Source organism: Gobius niger, assembly GCF_951799975.1.
Source record: "Gobius niger genome assembly, chromosome: 2".
Lineage (NCBI taxonomy): Eukaryota > Metazoa > Chordata > Actinopteri > Gobiiformes > Gobiidae > Gobius > Gobius niger.
The window spans coordinates 1,800,074-1,811,230 of NC_136853.1; the positions used below are offsets into that span (position 1 = coordinate 1,800,074).

At 42.0% G+C, this 11,157-nt stretch overlaps 1 pseudogene across 1 annotated transcript; it reads left to right on the top strand.

Moving 5' to 3' along the window:
• The first annotated feature begins 3,463 nt into the window (after nt 1-3,463).
• LOC306959969 (polyunsaturated fatty acid lipoxygenase ALOX15B-like) lies at nt 3,464-9,390 on the top strand (annotated as a pseudogene). The gene is made up of 10 exons: nt 3,464-3,557; nt 3,626-3,780; nt 4,221-4,364; nt 4,437-4,640; nt 6,795-6,881; nt 6,956-7,125; nt 7,206-7,327; nt 7,408-7,508; nt 8,961-9,155; nt 9,211-9,390. The product of its transcript is annotated as a polyunsaturated fatty acid lipoxygenase ALOX15B-like (transcript).
• Nucleotides 9,391-11,157: the final 1,767 nt, after the last annotated feature.

An 11,157-nucleotide genomic window follows, 5' to 3' on the forward strand; every position in this document is an offset into this window, starting at 1 on the left:
TTTGACAAAAATGTGACAAAATGTGACAAAAAAACGACAAAAAAATGACAAAATTGTGACAAAAATGTGACAAAAAAATGACAAAAATATGACAAAAAAATAACAAAAATGTGACAAAAAATGACAAAATTGTGACAAAAATGTGACAAAAAAATGACAAAAATGTGACAAAAAAATAACAAAAATGTGACAAAAAATGACAAAAATTTGACAAAAATTTGACAAAATGTGGCAAAAAAACGACAAAAAAATGACAAAAATGTGACAAAAAAATGACAAAAATGTGACAAAAAAATGACAAAAAAATGACAAAAATGTGACAAAAAAATTACAAAAATGTGACAAAAAAATTACAAAAAAGTTAAAAATATGAGTTGAATACCCAACAAAAAAAATGATATAAAAAAAAAATCTGATGACGTGAGGAAAAAGATCCTCTCGGTTCAGGCGGGAGTTAAGAGGTTAATTAAACCTGTTTTGTGAAGATCAGGGATTTACTTGTTTGTTTCCAGTTGAAAGTTTATATGTTAAGACCAAACTGGTCCAAAGCCTGAAAACTGAAAGAATTGAGTTTTGCCTGTAGTGTCTCCCCTTAACCACAGACACATTTCATTTGGAACGTTCTGTTTTCAGGGTTCATTGTTCTGAAGCTGAAGATGCCGTCATACACTGTCACAGTCTTCACTGGGGACTGCCCTCTTTCACACACTTTTAACGACATTTACATCAAGCTGGTGGGTGAGGATGGAGAGAGTGAACGTACCTGGGTTGAGGGGCCGTTCGGCTTCTTTCACGGATCAGTAAGTCGTTTACAGTATTCATTAACACGTGCATGACAGCACCTCTCAGATCTGGATGATTTCAGGAATCTACAATCTCTCTGAGCTGCAAGGAAAGCCTGGGGAAGCTGCTGATGATTGAGCTGGATAAGCAGCAGCTGCTACTGTTTACTCAAGACAGCTGGTTTGTGGACAAAGTGGAGGTGACGTCTCCAGAAGGACAAGTTTATAAGTTTCCCATTTATCACTGGATCGAGGATGAGGAAATCCACTACTACATGCAGGGGACAGGTCAGTGCAGGCTGGGGACACTTCTTTCAGGGAATGTTCAAAAGAGTGTGGAGTCGGTCTCTTCATCAGTGAGTTTTAGGCCCTGTCCACACGAAGTCAAGCTGAGGACCAAACGCAAAGATATTTTATCAGTCCAGTGTATCGTCCGTACGAGCCCGGAGTTTTGGGGGTTTGTAAACCAACATTTTCCAAACTAGGTCCCAGAGTGGAGAGATCTCAAAACGCTGTTTACGCGGCGCCGCTGCTACGTCGTCTCCGCAACTTTTACTAAAGCGATGACATCACAGCTCCAGAGTCTGTGATCCATAATCTACTGACCTGATAATGAGTTTTCCTCATGGATCTGTGATGTAGGGCTGAAACAACTAATCGATTAATTGACGACTAATCCATTATTTAAATCGTCGACAACTATTTTAGTAATCGATTAATCGTTTTCTGGTTCACACAGACTCAAATAGAGCAAAAATTACATGAAAATGTGGTATTTTTGATAAAAACCTACTTTGTTTTTTTATAGTAAGTGCATGTAGTACACTTTGTACATTGTAAATGTCATGAATATCTGTTTGTGTCTCATCCGATCAGAAGCAGAATTAGCGCCAAGAGCCTCCAACAAACATTTACTTTACGTTTACTCCATCAACACGTCCTCAAGCGGATCCACTTCAGCTTTATGTGATAAAAAAATACACCATTCATGGCCAAGCGACTAATCGATTAATCGTAAAAATAGTCCATAGATTAATCTTTTACAAAATAATCGTTAGTTGCAGCCCTACTGTGATGGTTTGACCCCGCCCCTCTCTGCTCCACTGCCGTCCACAAGCCACAGGTGACAAGTAGAAAAACACAAGTCAGTCTGTGTGTTTGGACTGACAGTAAAAGTCAGTTCTATCATCTGTGTTAGTGTCACGGCGCCTCACACAGGCCTGGGAGATGAACTGCGCCGTTTTCACAGACCTGAGTCGACCCATGTGGACGCTCACATTTACTGAGCTGCTTCGTGCTCACAAAGAGAGTTTCAGAAAACATGAGCGTTTTGTCTTCGTGTGGATATAGCCTAAAAGCTTTGGGTGAATTTAACAATGGCCGCTGGTTGCTCTGCTTTAAGACCACGACGCTGCAGCACCTCCATGTGTGGGCGGCAAAACAAGCTAGTTTTGTGTTAGCATTGCACTTTCCACACGTTTTAAGCAGCTGTAAAGCCTGGTCTAATTTCTTGGAGTTTCCTACCTAGCTTTCTATGGGAACAACATGATAATGAGGCTGTTTCTGTGTTCTGAGGCTCATGGGGAACGTGCTCATCCCGTTGGGGGAGGTGCTGGGGGGGTGTTGAAGGGTCTGTGAGTTGGGGGTGGTTGTCCATGAGTTTTTGTTTACAAACTTTTATACAAATGTGACTGTAATGAAGCAGCCCTTTATAAAACACACCTACACACAGATTATAAAAAAAACACACACACACACACCCAGGCCAGTATACCCCCCCCACACACACCGACACCCCGCCCCAGACCAGTAAATCCCCCACACACCTGACGCTGCTTTGGAGCCCCATAATTGGAAATATACAGTGTTCTTCACAGTACACCATCCTATATGTACTGTAAAAACTCCCATCTGTCCTCTGAACAGAAGAAACCACAAATAATGTTGGATTAATGATTTTATAGTGTGATGGCAGAGCGATGCAAAGTGAGTTTATATAATGGAGGTCAATGGGGCAGAAAATGATACTAACTTGAGATAGGGTTAAATTGGGGCAACAGTGGTAAAGCGGGTCGTCTCATGATCGGAAGTTTGGGGGTTCGATTCCTGCCTTCTGAAGGTGCACACTGTTGTTGTGTCCATGGGCAAGACACATCCTGTCTATGAATGAGAGTGTGAATGAGTGAATCCTGGATGTCATGCGCTTTGAAAGGCTAAGTAGGAGAGAAAGCGCTATATAAATTGAGACCATGTACCAAATGCTTTGAGAAGGTCTGTCTGGGTGATATAATGAGCCTATACTGATTATTATGTTTGTTTTTTGAATATTGTAGCTATGTTTGGCTTTGAGGAGCATAAAGCTGCGATAAAAAGAGCGCGGGAGCTCGAGCTCAAGCACAGAAAAGCACAATACTGGTGAGCACCTAATGTTACATGGATTTGTTTTTTAATTTCATCAACATAACTGTACATCTGCATCTCTTCCAGTTGGGACCTTTATAAAGGGGGAATGCCTCACTGCATGAACACAGAACATGGTCTTCCTCCTGAAGTCAGATTCTCTTTCACAAAAGAGGTTGAATTTGATTGGACATATTTCAAAGGGTAAGTCATGTTCACAATAGTGTTGGATATTTTGTGACAAACTCATTTAAAAATGTTTTGTTCAAAGGCTTGCAGTGATGAAACTGACTGGTTTGGCCGACTGTGTCCAGCCTTGGACTGACTTTGATTGTCTACACAGAGTGTTCAACTGGTGCAAAAACGATGCCTCAAGTAATGACCTGAACCTAAAGCTCTGGTGTTAGTGACTTCAGAGTCATCACTGTGCTGATGTTTCTCAGAGTACGTGTACGAGCACTGGAGGGAAGACGCTTTCTTCGGTTCCCAGTACCTGAGTGGACTCAACCCCATCCTGATCCGACGCTGCACCGCTCTGCCTCAGCACTTTCCTGTCACGGATGAGATGGTCCACTTGGATTTAAACGGGGAAATGGAGGTCTGTGCTCACTCGAAAGACTTTCGATTAAAAACATTTCACCCAATAAATAGATTCATATACAAGCTTTTATTTTAGTACAGACTATTATTATCATTGAAAAATGCCCAAACACTGTTCCCCTGACCTGTGTTTAGGGGGCAGCTGGTCTCCATGGAGATGTGACTAAAGTAATATGGGATCTAAATCTTTGATTACCTACAGCAAAAGTAGACAAGAGTTGAGTTGCTGGCCCTGATGTCACACTAATCAGAATCGTGGTGCCATCCTTTGACCAATGAGACGAGCTCCTGTGGACCGGCCTGTCAGGAACGCGATTACTTCCAAATGTCACATGACTCTCTCCTCACGTTGCAAACTTACAGACTATCACTTTAAAGTAACAAGACTGAGAAACAGTCTGTGAATGTTATGGATAATAAGTGTTGTTTGTGTTTTAGAAAGGAAACATGTTCCTGTGTGATTACAAGCTTTTGGATGGAGTGAAGACCAATGTGATCAATGGTGAACATCAGTATCTCACGGCTCCGCTCGTCCTCCTTCACAAAACCCCGATGGATGAGCTGAAGCCTGTGGCCATTCAGGTGAGGAGCGTGTCCAGAGCTCTGGTGTTACACTCTGGTGTAAAGAGTTACAGGTTTGATTTTCTCCTGCAGCTCAAACAGAAACCAGCAGAGGACAACCCGATCTTCCTCCCCTCTGACCGTGAGTACGACTGGTTATTGGCCAAGACCTTTGTGAGAAGCGCCGACTTCCATGACCACGAGCTCAATGTGCACCTGCTGCGCACTCACCTGCTGGCGGACGTCTTCGGTGTGGCTTTACTGAGGAACATCCCCAGAGTGCACCCTCTTTACAAGGTACAGTACGCACTAAAGACGGGCTCATTCACCAGTCGCTCCCCAAAGTCACTGATGCGTTTCTTAGTCACGGAGCCTTCTGTCATTCACATGTCACATTTGGAGCCCATGTGGTGCCCACAAATAGCCATTTTACAGCTTCCATGCTCTATTTAGCACCTGTCTTGATAAATAACATAATACTAAGTGTTTTTGCAAATTTATAATTAGGTCCGAGCAACGGACACGCAGTGTCCCGTGAGGGTCTAATTCAAATCAATAACAGAGACCGAAAACGCAAGGTGATAAAAGATGGCTCAGTGGCGCCCCCTCAAACAGGCATTGAGTCAATGAGAGCCCGGTCACAAAAAATGTCATCGTACAAAGGTGACACTGGCCGGGGACATAGACCACATCAGAAAATATATTATGGCCCCAAAAAACGTCAAAAACGCTACAGGAAGTCATACATCTTGGCTCGAACCTGGAACCTTCAAAATCATATTTCTTGAACCTCTGACCACTTATCCCAGAGTTTTCAATTGAAAGCCTCATATTTTGGCCAATGTCCCAGACCCATGTTGCTTTAAAAATCATTTGTGCGTGGTCATGACAAGGCCGCAAGTCAGAGGCCATTTTCGACAAAAATCAAAGCCTCATATCTTTCACAGACTTTGTTGGATTGGAACGGACACAATCCGGTGCGCCTGCACATTCCCGAGCTGGACCTAATGTTGCGCAAACGCAGCCACTACCGCCAAAAATGCCTTTAAAGTGGCTTGTAAGTGGCTTGTAAGTGGCTTGTAAGTGGCCCACCCATCCACCGTTAAAATAGCCTATGGTTCCAACCTCATCAAAAACGGGGAAAACACTGTTTCAAAATGGGCAGAGCTAAAGAGTGGGGGGCAGTATGGAAAGATTTAGGCAAAACTGGGGAAAATGTCGAATACAGCTCCAGCCCTGCAGCACCCACGGGATCGGTGCAGCCAACAGAAGTACGCGGAAAAGCATTCCATGGAATTTGGCATCTCTGGCCAGATGCTGTTTTGCCTAGCGGATTCTCCCGGGTATTGCGGCAATAAAGCTCACACCCAAGCTGGACGAAGTCCCCAGTTTAGTTTAGTTTAGTTTAGTTTATTTGAACAACAGATGCATACAAGTATAGTATACATACAACATGCAGAATTTTTCACAACATAAGAGGTATTAGTGCTGCTCAAAGGGAGTAGGAAGAAGTTAGTTATAACTTATGCCCTACCCCTCCTTTCAGACTTAAACTACTGCTCACGACACAATCATTTTTGTATGTATATTTAGGCTTTAACCATGAGATCTATGCGGCAATTCCAGTCTGAGGAATTGCCTTAGTAGTGAAATAAATCAACAAACGGCTCTTCTTAGCAAATCCCGAACACTGAAGTAATTAGTTCATAACATTCTTGTGTTGCTCTTGCATAAGGCTGAAGGTGCACATTCTGGACATCACATAATAAATCCGGATGCATTACACACAACAACAAGACAATTCACAGTTCAGGAACAGATGATTAATTTACAAGAGTTTTGCAGACTTTTCCAGTATTTGCTTTCTGCACATTATTTTAAATTGTACTAAAGTTGCATTTTTAAATCCTCTTCTAATGAGTTCCAGAGGTCGACTCCACTTCATGTAACAGACAGACTTTTTTGTGTTGTGCGGGAATATTTTTTCTTAAGATTCATTTTCCTTCTTAGGTTATAACCCCCATCACGGTCTGAAAACATGATTTTAAATGTTTGCAGGGAGTACTGTTGAACTGTTTTTGGCTTTGAAAACAACTAGGGCAGTTTTTAATTGCACCAATTCTGTGAATTTGAGAATCTGCGACTGTAGAAATAGTGGGTTGGTGTGCTCCCTATATCCGACTTTGTGGATAATTCGTAAGGCCTTCTTTTGTAATTTATATAGAACGTCTGCATTGCTTTTATACGTGTTCCCCCAGATTTCCGCGCAGTAGGTCAGGTAAGGTAGTATAAGAGAACTGTACATGATATGTAATGACTGCTTATCAAAGAAATGTCTCGCTCTGCCCATCAAAGACACGTTTTTTGCCATTTTGGCTCTGATCTTAGCGACATGGGTTTTCGCAGAGCTTTTCGTCAACATTATTAATTGTCCCTTGTTTTGCTCATCAGCTTCTGATTCCTCACACTCGTTACACCTTTGCTATCAACACTTTGGCGAGAAAGCAACTCATTTCAGAAGACGGGGTTTTGACAAAGGTAAGCCATCATTTCATAGATAGTATGTCCCTAATGCACAATGATGATTAAAAACAATCAAACTTCTCTCTCAGTATGCAGCCGCTGGTGGTGAGGGTATGATCACCATCCTGGAGAGGGCGCTGTCCTCACTGACATACCGCTCCCTCTGTCTCCCAGAGGACATTAAGGACAGAGGGGTGGAGTCAGTGCCCAAATACTACTACAGAGACGACGGCCTCCGGCTGTGGGACATCATACACAGGTACAAAGGATTCTGAGGAGGCTGTTCGTTCTACTGCTGCAACAGAGACACATGTGACTGTGAAATGATGATCTTTTAAGGTTTGTGAGCGGCATCTTGACCAACTACTACAAGAGCGACAGCGATGTCCAAAAGGACTCGGAGCTGCAGAACTTCATCAAGAATGTATTTGAAAATTGATTTCTGTCTCGCAAAGAATCAGGTGAGTCATTTGGAAAACCCAGTTCTTTACCAAACAGTTGGACAATAATGAAGTTTATAATGAAAGTGGTGATGTTTTAGGAATCCCCCAGAGCTTCAGTGCGGTGGATGAACTGGTGAAGTTTGTCACTATGGTCATTTTCACCTCCTCCGCCCAGCACTCAGCGGTCAACAATGGACAGGTGATGATGTGAACTATGAAAAAGGTTCCTTGTATATTGTATATCTGCACTATAGGATTGTACCTATTAACGTCTATATCCAATTTTAATATGCAGTGATATCTGTTTAAAACTTCAATAATAATAATACATGTTATTTGTTGGTGCCCTTCTTAACACCCAAGGTCACCTTACATTTAAAAGGGTAAAAACGACAGCACATGGGTGAACGCATGTGCAGTGGGAGTGAGTTCCAGAGCCCGGGTGCTGAGCGGCTGAAGGCCCGAGCGCCCGCATGAGGAGCGGCGTGAGCGTGCTGGGGTGTAAGGGGCGAAGTAAACCGGAGCCAGATTATGGAGAGCTTTGAATGCTAGCAGGAGGAGTTTGTTCTGTTCGCTACTTGACCGGCAGTGGATTTGTTCAGAACCGGTGTTCTGTGATCTGAGGAACAGGTGTGGGTGATGATTAGCAAACTTTTTTGTCTCCGAGGCCAAAATGACTAAGGGCCTGTGAGTCATGGGCCAAACACGGCGATGTCAAGCATGAAAAACACATAGAACTGCAAATTATAAAGCTACTTTATTTTATTTACTTTTAATGTTTTCGATCGCCTACATTTGCATTTGTTTCTATCCATGCAAATAACGTGCTATATTAAAACAAATGGTAACTATGGCAAAAGCCTAGTTGTAGTAGAACAAAGTCAACCATTGTAGCAATTTAGTGCAAAAAAAAAACTTGCATCTACATCACCTACAGAAACTTTACCTCATTTGTTCAATCAAAGAAAATGCCACATTTGATTATTTTGAAAAAGTGTCAGTTTAACATCAATTCTTTTATAAGTAAAATTTTAACATATACTGATGTTGATGTAACAACGTTTGAATTAAAAAATGGAAAACTGTGAAAGTTGCTGCTAAAACGCTCTGTAATTGATAAATACCAAGACACCACAACAGTGTTTCCTTAACTCTGTGAAAGGAGTGAAACAGCGCCCCCAATTTGACGCTGGTGGTCAAAAAGTGTACTGCATCCATATTTACCATTGAGAATGAATGGAAGAGAGTTAGTATTAACCACATACAGCGCAAAAGTTGGTCTCTCTCTGGCCAACAGAATTGTTTCGGCCCCACTTTGGGCACCCCTGTTCTAGACCTTCTTGCGGTGGCTTATGGGATTTCACGTAGCTCCTAGCCGCTAGTGAGGATCCTCCAGAGGTCCCTATGCTAAAGGAGGAAGCACAGGCTCCTTTCCCAAACTCCTTCCTCACTGACAGCTCTATTCGGATGCTTCTGATCATGGCAGACGCTGATGCACATCTAGTAAACCGGACCTCTAAGTCTAAGCAGAGAAACTCAGAGTCTGGGGGAGGAGGCACCAAATATTAAACTGTTACATCTAAACTCAATTGCCATCGAGAGTGTGTGTCATTTTAATGAGTCAGCCTCGGGTGATTTTGATGCTTTGCAGTTGGACATTGGGAACTGGATGCCCAACTTCCCGCCCACCTTACAACGCGCCCCGCCCACCGTGAAGGGCAGAGCCAACGAGAACGTCTTTCTGCAAACACTCCCTGACGTCAACGCCACCGTGAACATCCTGGCCATTCTCTGGCTCCTCAGCAAACAGTCCACAGACTTTGTATATGACTTTTACTTTTACCATGTGAGCTACTGTTGCTGTTGTGTGATTGGTTTCATGACTTTTGCTGTTCTCTCAGGTTCCTCTTGGTCGGTACCCAGAAGAACTGTTCTGTGAGGAGGTTCCCCGTGACCTGATCAAGAAGTTTCAAGAAGAACTGAAAGAGTTAGGTGCAGCTATTGGCAAACGGAACGCAAATCTGGACCTGCCGTACACGTATCTGGATCCAGAGTTGATGGAGAACAGTGTGGGAATTTAAAGCTTTTACTTTTATCTTTTTTTTGCCCTGATTTCTGGTGGAAGGCAGAGTGCTGATACTGGCTTTGTGCTTGACCAGTGCTGTCGAATGTATCGTGGTTCTTAGAGCATTAAGGCGAGACACGGTAGGTGAAAGTATTGATTTTTCACGTAGTGGTCGAAGTGGAGATTTTTATCTATTTTCCTCCCTTTACATCTTAGTTTTCATGTCAGAGTATAAAAATAACAAAACTCTATGATGTTTTGTCCGCCTACGAGGTGGGGGCAACCCGGAAGTAGCTGCTGCGCTGCGTAGAAAGTCCGTCTTTCCCGCGGGTTTTCATTCATAAATATTGACAAATTTTACATCCACGTGTCCTGCTAAGGGTCCCCGTGATGACGCTTTCACCCAAATATGGTGTTTTTCCTCCTATGAGAGGCCCGGTGCGGAAAAGTCGGAGAACGGGCCGCGCATGCGCAGTCGTTACAAAACTTTAGAGCTGGTGTTCACTGAATGAAAAAAAGCCGCACTCGGGCAACGAGGGGACCCTTATAGCAGCTCCCACAGACTCCAAACTTTCCAGTCTGAGACATAACAATATTTTGAAGGTTTTTTTAGACAGTTTTTTTAATATCTAATTCCTAGCCTGATTTATTCAGCTTTGAAACCAAAAAAACAGGCGGAATTTGAGTTTTTACAGATTTTTTCACTGATGATTAGTTTATTGAAAAACTAAACAAAACATCCAAAATCCCCTCTGAAAAAATCTTAGTTACTAATATGTCAATAAAATAAAACCATAAATTTTAATCTGGCTCAATTCATTATTTTGATTTCGTTGCCCAAAATATAGACAATTTTGGCCATTTTACTGCTCAAAATGCCTTATTTTTATGTGAAAACATAAAATGACAGAAAAAGTGCAATACATTTTTTTCTCATATTTATATCTGTGATGTTCAGCAAAAGTTTCAAATTGATATCTCTACATTTATTTTTTTCCCCTATTCACCTGCTGTGTCTCGCCTTAATTCCAAACTAATCAAATGACGTCTGGTAGATATTGGGAGGAAAAATCTTTCAAAATAAACTGAACTGAAATGAAAGACTTGTGTTGTCTTGCGTGATGTGGATAATGGTGTGATTGTTTTCAGAGCGAAACACAATAAAGTATTTAGTGTCACTCATGGCGTCTGACCTGCAGTTGAACTCTGAGGAGTCAGTTCAAAGTAACAGTGGGGGATCAGCATTGTTCTTCTCTTCCAAAAACCTTTTTCTCATTTGGACTGAAGACATGATTTTTGCAATGAGTTATTTCCTTTTGTTAGAGAATGGTTGATTTTCTGTATAAAAAGTGAGTTTGGGCAGAAATTGGATTTACATTTTTTCTAAAACACCCTTGGGTTAACGATCAGTAACAGCTTTGATTTAGATCGTTTTTTTTAGTTTGTTTGTAAAGTTGAGTTTTAACATTTTCTCCCTAGTGTTTTTTCTGCCCCATTGATATTTATATATTTAGGACCCTGATTTGAGCAGCTTCAAAATTCCTACATTTATTAAACTTGAGTTTTTGGAGAGTTTCTGCTGGGATTTGTTTGCAGGATGTCAGAATAGCCTCCCAGAGCTGCTGTTTGGATGTGAACTGCCTCCCACCCTCATAGATGTTTTGCTTGAGGCTCCAAAGATTCTCAATAAGGTTGAGGTCAGGGGAGGAGGGGGTCCACATCATGAGTTTCTCTCCTTTTATGCCCATAGCATGGACATTAAACTGACGATAAAAAACATCCT